Genomic DNA, 15,386 nt, shown 5'->3' on the forward strand with positions numbered 1-15,386 from the left:
TAGTATAGCATTTTTTAAGGTGGAATAAATGTTTATTTTGTTAATGGTTTGGTTAACTAATATACATTTGTATATTACAATAACGAATGCTTGTGAAGCAAATCATTTTTATTTCATGAATTATTATTGAAAATCAAAATGAGAAGAAATTAAGCTTCAAAAAACTAAGAAAAAGAAAAATTTCTTGAGACAATGTAAGTGTTGAATAAAATATGACTTAAATATTATGCAAAAATTAACAAATGATACTTTACAATTGAAAATTCTATTGACTAATTTAGAATATACTAATATTTTTATATTAAATTAAAAAATAATTTTCATTTTTTGAAATTAAAAATTACATTCCAAATTTTCTTTAAAAGTTTTAACTTCTGTGCATTATTATAAAATTAGAAAATTCAACATTTTGAACAAATTTATCCAAGATATTACAATTTTACCAATTACACCAACCGTATAATTAGAAAGAATTGATTCTATTACCTTTTCAAATTTAGTTTGGATACTTTCAATCAAAATTCTGATTTTTAGCATTAAAAGAAGAATTAAATTGCTGTATGCATAAATAAATGTATTAAGCATTTATGAAAAAGAATTAATAAATTAGAATAAAAAATATATGTATTGAAAAAGTACCTTTTAAAATCATGTAATATTAATCAGCTTATGCATATAATTTTTAATTCAATATAAATCTTATTTTAAAAAAACAAAAATTAGTTTTTATTACATAGAAAATATTGAATATTTTGATGATTCCTTTGAGGATTTTTGGTTATCATACTTTCTTAACAGAGAATAAGCCATATTTTATCAAAAACTTAGCTAAAATTATATATATATATCTATATCTTTACAATGCATATTTTTACAAGTATGAATAATTTAATTTGAAAACAAATTTTAAAGAGTTCATCATGCACATTATCAACATTAAAAAAAAAAAAAGAATGGACAAAACTGCAAGAAAGAGATTACAGATTTTTATTATTGCAATTTTTAGACCACAAAATATAAATGCTTTTTTGCTACTATAAATACTAGCAAATAACAAAATCAAAGCATGCCTGCAGTTATAAAAAATGTTTTAAATGTTCTATAACACTAATTTATTACTTAATTAGGTAAAAATATATATATAATTTTTTAAAAGCATCATTTAAAAAAAAATTTTAGCTAATTTTTTAAAAGAACATTTAGCTTTGTACAACAACAAACAAACAAAATATAAGCATTAAAATTAATAGTATAAAAAAACTACAATACTTTCTAATGAATACAGCCAAATTGCAAGAAATAAAATTAAAACTACATCGAATTTGTATTCTGAATAAAGCATCATTTTTAGCTTCCATTAAGAATTTAAATGAAACTTGTAAGTTCATTCCATTACTTTGTGAAAACTTTAAATTTCATTTAACAAACCAATAGAAGATAGAATTTAATTATGAGTTAACATATTAGTTTCTTGCCATTTAATTAATTATAAATAGAAGGCGTCTGTAGAAAATTCAGCTTTCCCAAGTTCCCAGCCACAGTCAACATTAATTTCTAGTCAAAAATTAGATTCATAAAACTTAATTATGAGCAAAAATAAATATTATATAACACGGTATTATTCTTTTATTAAAAACGATCGTGCATAAATAAGGTCTGCCTTCATCATAGATCCAACCGACTCCACCCTATACTTTCCAAAAATGCGCTACATTCTTGGCGTGTAAATAAATTTTCACCTTTTGGCGAAAAAAGCTTTTTCAAAAGCGTAAAGCGTAAGCAACCATACATCGATTCCCCCATTTCCATCACTACTGGAATGAAATCCGTCTTCCAGTGCTGCTCCCCCCCCCCTTTCAACTTCAAATGGGGGGTTCAAGCGTCCTCCGGTTAATGAGTCTCGGTGCACACTAATCTTCACTTAGGCCCAGATTTTTAATAGATGGCGATGTTTGAATTCAACTTTTGTTCATACTTTTGAAATAATTGTAAGTAAGCTTTAATGGATTCGAAACTCATTTTCTATTTGAAAGAGCCTATTTTTTTGAAAAATTTAAAGTCGTTATGTATGGATAAAATAAGATAGTTGTATTGAAAATTTAGTGCTTGCTTCTTCAGTAAATAAAAAGCGCGCGAAAAATTATTTGTATTTTTTTTTTTAAGAATCTAATATATTTTATTTCAAATAATGTTGTAAATGAAGCCAATGCGAATTCTTTTAGATTTATAAGTAGATGAAATTATTTGCTATGAAAATATATCATATAGGCGTAGAACAGTGGACAACTGAGGAAAATAATCGATGTTTGTTTCTTCCACACCAATTTATTTGCATTCTCTCTCCTACACTTGTTTTGAAATTATGTTGTAAAAATTTCAATTCAACTAACAATATTGCCTACTCATATTATAATTTTAATCATTTTACTAGATTTCAACATGTAAAAACATAGAATGATTAGTGAATGTAAGAAAAATAAAATGTATTAAGTATTTACATGAATGTCAGAGATGTTATATTTACTGTTTTATGTAATCCACTGGTAAACTAGAAATATTGCCAAAAATTTTAAGCCCAAATATTATTTAGAATTCCAAAACCTGGAAGAGTTCTCATTGGTCTGTTATAACAAACTGACTGCCCACAGCAGAAACTAGACCATTGATTATTCTCTAATAGTAAGGCAGAATTCGTTAGTGTTCCAGGCCTATAAAATTATTGTATTGTTTCCTCAGAGTTAGTTAGTGTCTCGTTTCTCTCTAAGCATGAGAAAATCTTTCAATCCAGCTTCTTGTATCGCTTCAACATATGTTAAAAAGATGCGAGAACTGCAATAAAAATTACTAGGATTATATTTGGGAAGAAATTGTAAGCAAATAATTCACATGCTGAAGCTTTCATTGGAAATGAAACTGAAAATATCTGTTAAGTAGAATATGACAGTGCGGTTTCATTAATTAAGAAACATATTATTCTTTGAAGATAAAGAACCTGATTTAAAGAAAAGTACTTACCCATCAAAATAGTATTAACAATTATATCAGTAAAACCTCATTTCCTATTGTGCATATTCCTATAAAATTTATTTTTAAGATAACAATGCAAATTTCTTTTGATTTAGTGTATCAAAACTCTCAGGAGCCAAATGTGATTGAGTTAATACCCATGGCACATAATTTGTTCATTAAAAATGTTAACCTGATTGATTTGGGGACAGGAAGGTTTTTTGAAAATTCTCGTCATTGTTTTTTTGTGATTGAAGATAATTTTTCTTATGTTTGAAGGAGAAACTCATGCATTCCAGTGTGCTGAAGAAACTGAGTTCAAATGATGTTATGTATAGGAGGGTTTAAAAAAACAGCTATTCAAAGTGAGAAATGTTACATATGTTTTTGAAAAGTTCTGCTTAGGTAAAATTACTATCAATTTCAAACTTTTATGAAATTTTGATTAAAATAATCACAAAAGAACTATCTGAATTTACATGTTTTCCTGTCAGTCATTGAATTATTAAACCTATTTGACTAGTAATATAATAGCAACTCTTTTAATTATAAAAATAAAAAAAAATTGCTGTGAAAAATATTAAAACTTTTTGAAATATAGAATATTGCAAAAAGCTTTTGCAATATATAATTCTAATATTTTAAGTGATTGGTATCTAATGATGACTTCAAGTTGGAGATGATGACTTCAAGTTGACAGAGATTGATCTATAAACAGGATATTGAAAATATTTATTTTTTCTGTCATGAATACTTGTTAAGCATTTAATATAAATTCCTTCTTTAAAACAAATTTTTTTGTAACAATTTGGCTGAATTCTTTTGAGATTTAATTATGAAACCAATTCTGATGTCTTTATGCTATCATAATTTGATCACATTTTAAATATAATACGACAATAGATGTTTATAGATACATGGATATTTGTATGATAATATAAAAAATTAATAACTTTCTGATAACATGTCAATTTAGAAAATGGAATATTATTTATCTTGTATTTTTTTAGGGAAGGGGGGGGGGTTCTTTTCTTTTATAACATAAATTCTGAAAACATGACTTTATATATAGAATGATTTTGATAGATGTGTGTTCAAAAAATTGACTCTTTTGGAATAAATTTCAATTTATTTTTCTATGGGAAGGCAAAGTTTTTACATGGTTTGAATTTAGAATGAGTTCATTCGCAACAAAACATATGAGGAAAATGATTTTACTAAAGAAATCTAATAGAATTTCTTTGACACATGTCAATTTAGAAAATGGAATATTTATTATCTTTGAAAGGAATGGGTTGGTGTTTGTAATTATTATCCCTTTGTTTGTGGTGCAGGAAACACAGTATTAGCAACTTTTTACAGGCATGTTTGAAATAAATAATTTAAAAAGTATTATTTACATCAGGAAATAATAGAAAATTCTAGAATAAAGTAATTAGGCTAATTTTAGATAAACATTAGGAAATTGAATTTTAGACTGTACTTGTTCATAATGTTTATTTTTAGTAAGAATTTGCACTATTAATGTATACAATATGTAATTTGTTATAAAAATTATTTTGTATTCCTGCATTCTATTAAGGGAATTAAATTCAGCTATTAAGAAGCTGAATTTTTTTTCTAATGTATGTTTTTTATAGGTGATAAATTTGTTATTATTTGAAAAATCTTGTACTCTTTAGCTTGATTTGATACAAACTAGTGGAAAAACTCTACCATGTGCTTTATTTATTCATTTTTTCACACAATCTTTGCAATATCTTGTATGCATTGTTTCGTGAATTTAAACTGATTTATCATTAGGAGAAAACAAAACATACTAAGTACAATTATTTAAAAATTCTGTACTTAATTTTGCACTTACTAAATTTTTACTTTTGCACTTTTGTGCTTAAGTACAATATCCTACTTTAAAAATTCTGAAATATGCTAATTAGCTGAAGATTTTTTTTAACTACAGTTTTTAAAATTATAATAATCTTTTATTTGTTTATTTTGCATTGTTGTAATCATCTTCGGCTTATCTTGTTTGCATTGTTTTGTGAATTTAAACTAGATGATCACCATGAAAAACAAAATGTATTTACTTTAAAAGGTCAGAAGTGTACTTTACAAATACTAAAATATCCTAAGATAATTTAAATATAAATACAGTAGGATGGAGTAAAATTATCTTAAAATTAGTTATTTTCAATTTGTAGAGATCATACCATAGGAGCGGTGAGATTTCTTTCTAACAATGTGCAGGTAAAAAAAAACTGTAAAAATGACCACTTAAAAAAAGGACAAGGTCTAATAATTAGATTGGTATAGAGCAGGAATGGCGAACCTTTAAGGATCAACGTGCCATTTTTTTCTAAAGAAATGTTTTATGAGGTATAAGCATACCGTCAAAAAAATGTTACTTGTGATTATTGAAAAGATAATAAAACTAAATACTAACAACTGAACACTTATTATTTACTATGAAAAGGCCTAAGATGTAGATTGGTATATGCTGTATATTTGAAAAATCTTAAAAATTGCTCTTTTGTAGTGAATTTAATATTGCAGAAATTTTTCTGCCTACGTGCTAGTTTGTCTGTTTGGAAATGAGTCCTAAATATATGAAACAGTATACTGTTTCTCTACCAAAGTGTAGTTCTAATTTTTACTCATCCTCCTCATATTTTTTTTTTTTTTTTTTCTGTTGCAAGAGTGTTATTTTATTACAATAAAAATAGATCTTTGTCAGTCTTTTAAAATGAAAAAATAAATTCTTTGAACCATTGAAACTGATTAAAAAGATTACATAAAAGAAAAATGTGGAATTTGATGACACAGGCAAATGAGGGCACTCATGCCTTATCCTAAATTTATGTGTTTTGGGATACTTATTTCATCATGTATATAAATAAGAGATGCACCAATTTTAATGCGCAGATCTCAGGTATTTCTTTAATTGCAAATTGTGGGAAAACATAATATTTATATTTTTGTTCACCTGAGACCTGGAACAAAAAGGAATAATTTTGCAATTCATATTTTGTCTAAAGTGTGCAGTATATGAAGCTCCAACTTTTCATTCTTTCTCTGATCTCTTTCTAAATTGCTGCACTAGGTTTGCCACCAGATTTTTTTAAACAGTACTGTTTCCCCATTTTACATTCTGAATGCTCTTTATGAAGACAAGCTGCAACTAGATGTCCTGTTCGAATTTCCCTGCATATTTTTTTTTACTATTTTTTTGTCACTCTAAGCTGGAAGTAATAATATTGAAAGCATATCGAGTTTTGGTCCTCTGAAAGAAGCTAAAACAGCCTTTTAAAGAAGTGAAATTTTATCACATACTTTTGAAACTGAGGTCGTTTCACTTTAACTGTTTAAGTTGAAACAAGTATATTGTTTAGTGGTTGGTCTACTATTCATTTCTTTATTTCAACTTTACTGACCAATTAAAGTGTTTCTAAGATATGAAAATTAATTATTTAATTAGAATTAATTTTTTTTACTATTTTTTTTTTCACTCTAAACTGGAAGTAATAATATTGAAAGCATATCGAATTTTGATTCTTTCAAGGAAGCTAAAACAGCTTTTGAAAGAATTGAAATTTTATCGCATTCTTTTGAAACTGAAGGCGTTTCACTATCTCTTCTTTAAATTGAAGCAATTATATTGTTGCTCTACTATTCATTTCTTTATTCCAACTTTACTGACGAAGTAAAGTGTATTAAAGATATGAAAATTAATTATTTATGTTTAAATATATATAATTTGTTTTTATTCTAAAAATTGGCTGAAGGCTAGTCCGGTAAAAAAAAAAAATGATTTATATTGTAAGTATTTGTGGAGGTGGGGAGAAATCTTTTATCTGTACTTGGTTTTTGTAATTTCTAGATAATGATTTCTTTTGTTAATTATCTGGCACTGTATATTTATTTTGAAACTATTATTTTAATAATTTTCATGCTTTATTCTCTTTTTGAGCTGCACAATTTTATTCAAAGTCAAATGTTACTTTTTTAAAAATATGACTACTGTTTGTAAATTGTTAATGTACAGTACATGATTTTTTTTTCTTAGCTCCTAAAAGTTTAAATTTTTATATAAGATGAAGTCAAGATTGTTTAAGAAATTATAAATTCTAAATTAATAAAAATTCAGCTCTTGCTTGGTTTGTTTTTTATATCTTTTAATTTTAAAACACTTCAAAAATTAAGAATATTTTTTCAAAATGGAAAGAATAGGAAATTACTTAGATTATGATATTTGTCTGTATAATTGATCCCATTAAAAGAATCGAAGGAATATTTTTCAGACAGTCCAAAGAGGATTTTCGTCATTAATTATTATTATCGAGAACACCCCTCATATGTCTTTACTTTCTAAAATATTTATCAAGAAAAATCATAAACTTACAATATTATTCCGTCTGCAAATAAGAAGCTGCTATTTCATAGCAAATTTGGCTACCCAAATAATTAAATGGAGAAGTACCAACCGTTTCTCTTTAGCTAATTTATTTACTTTATTATTTTTCCCTCTTCATTATTTAATTGCATATGCACTATGTAAAGTTTGAGACAGAGCATTTCTGTCATTTTTCAAAATATGACGAAGGGACAAAAACGCCCCATGCACTGTATATCATTTATTTTATTCCGCCAGCTACTCTTAATAATTTGGAGCAAAAAAAAAAAGAAAGGACTAGCTTCAATGACAATCAATTAATATCCCATTCATTCATCCCCCCATCAATAAAGGCATCCCATTTTTGTGGTGTAAAATGATTCTTACTAGGGGAAGGGGGAAGATTCTAATTCTGTCTTTATATCTAATTCTTGAAGTAGTTTAATGAATCAGTTGAATAAATTTGATGTATTTTCAGATGTCACATTATATTATTCAACAACATTTCAAAGATATAATAATTTAGGTTTACTTTATAATATTATTAAAAAATGTGATAATCCGACTTCAAATATATTCTACATTCCTGGTAACGTTATTCCTCGTATTAATTACCTAAATATTAATCAGAATCTTTCTTAGCTTTCAACAACAAAAGAAAACCACATGACTAAATATTTGACGGAACAGTTGAAGCAATTTGAATTTTTTTTAGTACGAACTCCATTGCTGTAAATTAATCAAAATAATTTTAATAAATTGCGAAGCCTCGCCGAAGAAATTGCAAGTCTAACAAATTCGTGTGTGTGTTCTTTCTTATGGCACTTGCATGGACAAGCCAGCTGTTACGAAGGCAGCGATTAAAGCCGATAGGGGAGCGTCTCTTGTTTTAGTAACGCCATCTAGGGCCAAGAGTACGACTTTGTCACGCACGCATCACTCATTCACTTGCACAACCCCTTTTTACAGGAGGGCACATTCACACATCTCACAGGTAGAACAGAGGAAGAACAACCATGCTCGAACTCAGGACGCCCTGATCAGAAGAAGACGCGCTACCCTTATGCTAGGACGCCAGCAACAAATTCGTGACTTGTAAAACACAATTTTTAAAGTGGCGGTAAGGATTTGTCTTGGCTGGTTCGTGAGTGCTTTGAATATATAGGCAAATAGAAAAGTTAACAAATTTATTGCAGATTTGTTCGAGTTACTCTGCTTAGTAACTCCTTCTCCTCCAAGAGCAAACACTCGAATTACATCACTCTTTTAATTACACTCGCACTAGTTGTGTAGCGCCATCTATGAACGTTTATTTCCTAACGCTTCAAAATCCAATCACTACACCCCCAACGTAAGAGTAGTGTTTATATGAAAACATAAACATATCTCTGAATTAAAATTATGAATTGGATTTTAAAACGTATCTAATAACATCAAATTATCCAAATAAAAATAAACACAAATGCAAAGTTAACTTGAATGAATAAGTAATTACTAACAAACATGGAAGAAAGCAATAAATGCACAATTGAATATAAATACCATCTTGATAATAAGAAACTCACTTATCAGTTAATATACATTAATATATACTTAATAATTATATAATCACTTATCAACTAATAAACATAAATTTATAATGAATATAATCACTTAGTAAACATTAATACATAATTAAGGAAGGATTTCACTTGATAAACATCACTCAGTTGATGTTTCAAATATAACCAAAACTGCTGAATGAAAATTTATAACAAACACTAGAAAAAGTTATACTCCTGTAACTAATCCTATTTCAAATAGTTTTGCACGTTATACTCTTAACCAAACTTGCGAATACCAATTATTCAACATATTAAAAAAATGATAATAAAAAAAACATTAAAACAAATATACATAAATATCAAGCACAAATTATTATTATTTTATAGTCATTAATCCCATATTGATATATAAAACAGAAAATTGATATCAGTACTAAAAAAAAATGTTTTTCAGTCTATTTTGGTAATAAATGTGACAGAGCATCAGCATGCGGCATTTTAGAACCAGGGCAATGTTTTAATGTTATGTTGAATCTCTGCAAGGCAAATACTCACCTTTGTAGTCGAGATGACTGAGGAGCGCACTTGGTCAGATAAAGAAGAGGCTTATGATCGGTAAAAATGTGGATCTCGGATCCAAACACAAGGGTTTCAAACTTTTTCAAGCTCCAAACTATAGCAAATGCTTCCCGTTCGATTGTCGACCAAGATAGTTGGCTTTTGTTTAATTTTTGACTTGCATAAGCGATAGGGCACATTTTTCCATCAACAGTCTGTGATAAACACGAGCCACTCCCGATTGACGAGGCATCACAATGAATCACAAAGGGTTTGCTCATATTCGGAGTGCGTAGAGTAGGAGCGTGTAACAATGCTGATTTTAATTTTTCAAAAGCAACACTATGCATTTCACACCACGGCAACACATCAGGGCTTCTTTTCTTTGTTACTTCCGTTAATGGAAAGACAATCTCGGCGAAATTCGCAATATAATCACGATAATAGTTGAACAGGCCAAGAGCACTACGTAGTTGTTTCTTGGTTTCAGGTACGGGCAAATGAGAGATCGTTTCTAACTTAGCTGGATCAACTTGATGCTTTCCTGAGCCAATTATATGTCCCAGGTATGAAATTTCAGATTTCGCGAAAGCACACTTTGAAAGATTAACAGTGAATTCCAGCTCTTCCAATCTATCCAGCACCAAATGAAGATGTTTCAAGTGAGAGGGAATATCATTGGAGAATATAGCAATGTCATCAATATAAGCGCATCAAAATTCTCTGTATGGCGACAATGCTTTGTTCATTTCCCTTTGAAAAGTTGCAGCTGCATTTTTCAGCCCAAAAGGCATCACCTTAAAACGATATTGTGCTCTGTGGGTCTTAAAAGATGTATAATCCCGCGAATCTTCTTCCATGGGAAGCGAATAGTACCCCTTCAAAAGATCTAACACACTAATCACATTTGCCTGTCCTATGGAATATATTAATTCCGTTGCGTCTTCCATGGGGAAATCGTCGGTTTTAGTGGCTGCATTCAAAGCTCGATAATCCACACACATTCCTGATAGATCCATCCTTCTTGTTTACACAGACTATAGGATAAGCAATGTCAGCTGAGCTCTCTTCGATTAGATCTAGTTTTAGGAGTTCTTCGATTTGGGAGTCTATTTGAGGTTTCAGCGCTTCAGGAATCCTGTACACGTAAGGTTTTTTCCTTTCTTTATCGTCCTCTAATTTTATCTTGTGATGACCAACCTTTGCAACTCTAACCTGTCCGGCAAATATTGAATGATAATTCCGCAATAAGTTCAGGATTTGACATTTCACTTCCTCAGAAAGATGTCGCAAATCCACTTGATCAAATATCTCTTTCCAGTAACATACATTTTTATAACTGGGGGATGAATAAATTTCTCCAAAGTCTGCATCATCTTCAAAGATCATGCCTACAGCATTAATTCTTGGATAGTATTTCCGAATTTTATTTGCATGACAATGCCGAATTTTTCCATCACTAAGTTTTACTTTATATGAATGTGGAGGGCAATGCTCGATAACTTCTCCAGGACCAGTCCAACGGGAATACAATTTGTTCGATGAATCAGGTATTAATGAATAAACTTGGTCACCTGGCTTAAATTCCTTAGAAGCGGTTCGGCGATTAAAATATTCTGCATATGCCTGCTGTTTACCAGAAGCGACGAGAGATGCTTCCTCTGCAGCTCTTTCTAAGTTTATTTTTTGCTCCTGTAAATAATCCACAACTGATTTCTCCATGTTTAACGGAATGGCAATATCACCACACCAGCTCGATTTTAGAACACTGAGAGGTCCTCGTGCTTCATGTCCATATATCAACTTGAATGGCGAAACACCCGTCGTACAGTAAGGAACTTCCCTGTACGCAAAAAGCATATACGGAATGTATTTATCCCAATTACTCGGATCAGTTCTGATAATGTGATGGAGTGAATTTTTGAACACCCTATTATATCTTTCTATAAGGCCATTCCCAGCTGGATGGTTAAGCGTCGTAAATCTGGGAGCACAACCTAATCTTTTCATGAATTCCTGGGTTAACTTAGAAATAAAGTTGTTCCATTATCACTTGCCATAACATTGGGTATTCCAGTCCGCATGAATATTTCCAATAAAGCATCACACGTAGCTTTAGCCGTTAACGAACGAAGAGGGATAGCCTCCGGCCATCGAGAATGCTGGTCCGTTAGACATAATACATACTTATGCCGACGAGCAGAAGGGGGTTCAATGGGTCCTATTAGGTCTATATTTACTATCTCAAATGGCAATTCCGGACGGAGAACAGGAGTAATAGGAATTTTATCAATCATTTTTTCTGGACTCCACAACTGGCATTCTTTACAGGATTTACAAAAGTTTTTAATATCATCTGTCATATTTGGCCAATAAAAACTGTACTTAATTCTTTCACTAGTCTTTTTTAATCCCATTGGCATCCGAAAATTAATTCATGTGCTAATTTAAGAACTTGCAGTCTCTTATTTTTGGGGAAAACCAACTGACTCACTTTTTCGCCTAATATTTTATCCCGGTGGAATATTAATTCATCATTCATAAAAAAGTTTCCTTTTCCAAGCGATACATTTTTTCTTACTGACTGCAAAGTATCACATTTTCTTTGTTCTTCTTTCAATGCATTAAATTTGTTTTTCTTATCCAAAGAATCGCTTTCATTTCCGCTCGGTTGTTCTTCGCTCTGACTAACTCCACAACAAATCATAAATTCATCAAAGCTCTCTTCCATCGGCGCCTCTAATCCAGACGAGTTTTGGGTGCGGCTGTGGTTTATGCTTTCTCCCAATAAGTTTAATACAGAGGGGGGGGGGGGTGAACTGCTCTTGAATTCTATCCGTGATAGCTGCAACTATCCCAAAAGGCCTGGAAAATCCTTCGTTGTTTTTATCTTTTAATGATATTTGAAAACTCGAAAGAGTAGCGTTAATCCTTTCTCCAAATGCACTTTTTAAAATGATTTTTCCTTTTTATTTTTGTTCACGTGACACATATTTAGAATTTAAAACTGGTATCATAGCACCTGAGTCAACTAGGGTTTTCAGTTCTCTATTGTCCACACAAATATCAACGTATTGTAAAGGGTTGATACTTAAGCTTTTTTCACCATTAATTAATTCCGACTGAATTTCCGCGGTTAAAATGTCTTCCCGTTTCTTTTCTGCCGCAGATTCTCTCAACTGCGATTTTTTTTATGTCTATTTGGGCAGTCTCTAGCAAAATGTGACAATCCACAAACGTAACAGTCTCTTGTTACTTTTCTTGAATTTGTAGTTTCGTTTTTATTAAAGTTTTTGTTTCTGAATTCTCGTTGATGCGGGGGTACATATTTCCGTTCCGAAAAATGTCTCTCTTCTCTTTCGTCGGTTTGATGTTTAGAACAGTTATTCTCTTGGTATAGTTCTTTCTTTTTCCTCACACTGTTTGATCGCACATTTTCATAATCATCTAATTTGCTTGCAGTTTCGTTTGGATTCGTGAATTGTGACCAAACATCAATAAAATGTTCTTTAATATCCGTAGGTACTTTTCGCTTTATCTGTTCTGTTATGATTAAACCCGACAAACTTTAAAAAGTAGTTATTTCCAATCCTTGAATCCATTGCTCAAAATAATTTTGAAGTTCGTAAGTAAAATCGCACCAGGTAGTCTCCGGTCTTTTAAAATGAGTCATAAACTTTTGCCTGAATTTTTCCGGGCTGAGTTTAAATCGTTTCACTAATAAACTCTTGATGTGGTCATAGTCCTTAACTTTCTCGATTGGCTCTCGAGCGATGAGTTGGGTTATATCCGTTGGCAATAATCCTAATAGATGCGACACGTAATCTTCTCGTTTTATTTGAGCCCACTCGGCTTGCCTCTCGAACAACTGCAAATATAAACTGATATCACTGTTCTTTTCATCGAATTTCTGCATCACGTGCCTGAGTTCTATCTTGGGAGTTGGTAATTCGACATCCACGGGTACACTGGAATATTGCAGCTACAGTTTCTCCAGTTCGAATTCTCGCTCTTCTTGTGCCTTTTTCTCCTGCAATTCTCGCTCTTCTATAATTTTTCTTTCTTTTCTATCTTCTATGATAACTATCATTTATTTCTTCACAAACTCTTCCTCGTAATTTTTACTTCCAGTAATTAATTTTTTTAAGTCCACAATTTTCATCACCCATCTCTTCCGCCAACAACTTCAAATCTTCCTTTTTCGCACTGCCTAGAAAGGCCATATCGATACCGAAAGCACATCTTTATCAAATAAAGTTCGATTTCAAGTTCGTCAAAAATAGCACTCGATGCTCAATCCTTTCGACTGCGCCAAATGTCGTGGCTGGTTCGTGAGTGCTTTGAATAAATAAGCAAATAGAAAACAACAAATTTATTGCAGATTCGTTCGAGTTACTCTGCTCAGTAACTCCTTCTCCTCCAAGAGCAAACACTCGAATGACATCACTCTTTTAATTACACTCGCACTAATTGTGTAGCGCCATCTATGAACGTTTATTCCCTAACGCTTCAAAATCCAATCACTACAGTATTGTTTAATTTTAAATTAATTGAAATGTGTCCGTGTGTGTGGGGGGGGGACCACATTCGAAGTTGCTCTTTCCTACCACCGAAAGTAAGTGGGCCGAATTCAATGTGCTTAGATCGAACTGTTTGTCTGTACAACTTATACTTCTCTTTCATTATTCGTAGAGATAACACAAATTAATTTAACTTCAATGATAATGGATGTTTGTGATTTAAAGGCTTGCATAATTTGCTGTCGATCTATCGAATTTCACCGAGGCATACTTCGTTGAAAAAAGGTTGGCACCTGTTTTTATTGTTGTTTTTTATAAACTGAAATGTACTTTTCGGGATTAATTTCCGCAACTGATATTGTGCAAAAGATGTTTTAAACTTTATTTTTAAATTCGACAGCTTGCCTTGTCGATGAATGCCGGTTTTAAAATGCGGTAGTTTACATCATAAAGGTTTATAGAATGCATATCTTTCTAACCTATATTTAACAATATTAAAATTCAATTTTTAATATATCATGTAAATTTACATCTCTTTCTTGTAGGAAAATTTATTTGAATTTTTTAAAAAAAATTTTACGACTGCCTTCTAGTTTTTCAAAATTAATTCTCTGCATTTTGAACACTATATTTCTGAGTGATCTTTTTTGCACAAGCTGCTTATCTTTTTTAAAAACATAGTTTAAATTAATGTGATTTATCTTTTGAATTCATCTATTTAAAAGACAAAATTGTTTATGTATAAAATTTTTTAACATTATGTATAAAAAAATTAAAAAGTTTTAAAATTTGATTCTTTTGTCTACGGTGGTAAGCTGTTGTCATACTATGTTCTAAAAGCTGAAAAAAAAAAAAATCTTTACAGTTACTCCCTGAAGTGGTGCGAGGAGACTGACGTATATAGCATGTAAATCCTGATAATTTTGTAAAGGTATGTGAATTTTAATTTATTAGAAGCAAGAATAATGAATAATACAGTTGTTTAAAATATATGCAAAAGAAATAGAAAAATATATGCAATAAATTACATAATTTTTATATATAAGAGAACAACATTTTAAAAAAGTAATATAAAATGAGTTATCTCAACGCCGTTGGCTTCGTAAATGTGGCTAAATATTTAATGGCCAAAATTTTGGAAAAAAATTTTTGGGGTACAACTCCTCGCATTTTTAAGATTTGATGCCTCATAAATTATGCATCAATTTCAAGATCGTTTAACCAGGAATTCTATAAAATAATTTTTGTGATGGATGTTTATATGGGAAAAACAATGGTAAAGAAGTAAAAAGAAAACAGGAATAATGACATAAGCAAAAAGTCTTATTTATGGCAGTTAATTTTTATTTGGGTAATCTTTAGCACCAA

General features: G+C 30.4%; 1 protein-coding gene across 4 annotated transcripts in view; it reads left to right on the forward strand.

Annotated features, from left to right (window-relative positions):
- The first annotated feature begins 1,820 nt into the window (after positions 1–1,820).
- Positions 1,821–15,386, forward strand: part of LOC129975316 (zinc finger protein Xfin-like) — a 55,318-nt gene continuing 41,752 nt past the window's right edge. For 3 of the 4 annotated variants that reach the window (XR_008785033.1, XR_008785034.1, XM_056088371.1), the window contains exons 1-2: positions 1,821–1,988; positions 14,884–14,949. The gene's annotated coding sequence lies outside the window, so the exon portion shown is untranslated. The remainder of the gene's footprint in view (positions 1,989–14,883; positions 14,950–15,386) is intronic. The other variant, XM_056088372.1, reaches the window with a different exon arrangement.

Source organism: Argiope bruennichi, chromosome 7 (assembly GCF_947563725.1).
Source record: "Argiope bruennichi chromosome 7, qqArgBrue1.1, whole genome shotgun sequence".
NCBI classification, from domain to species: Eukaryota; Metazoa; Arthropoda; class Arachnida; order Araneae; family Araneidae; genus Argiope; species Argiope bruennichi.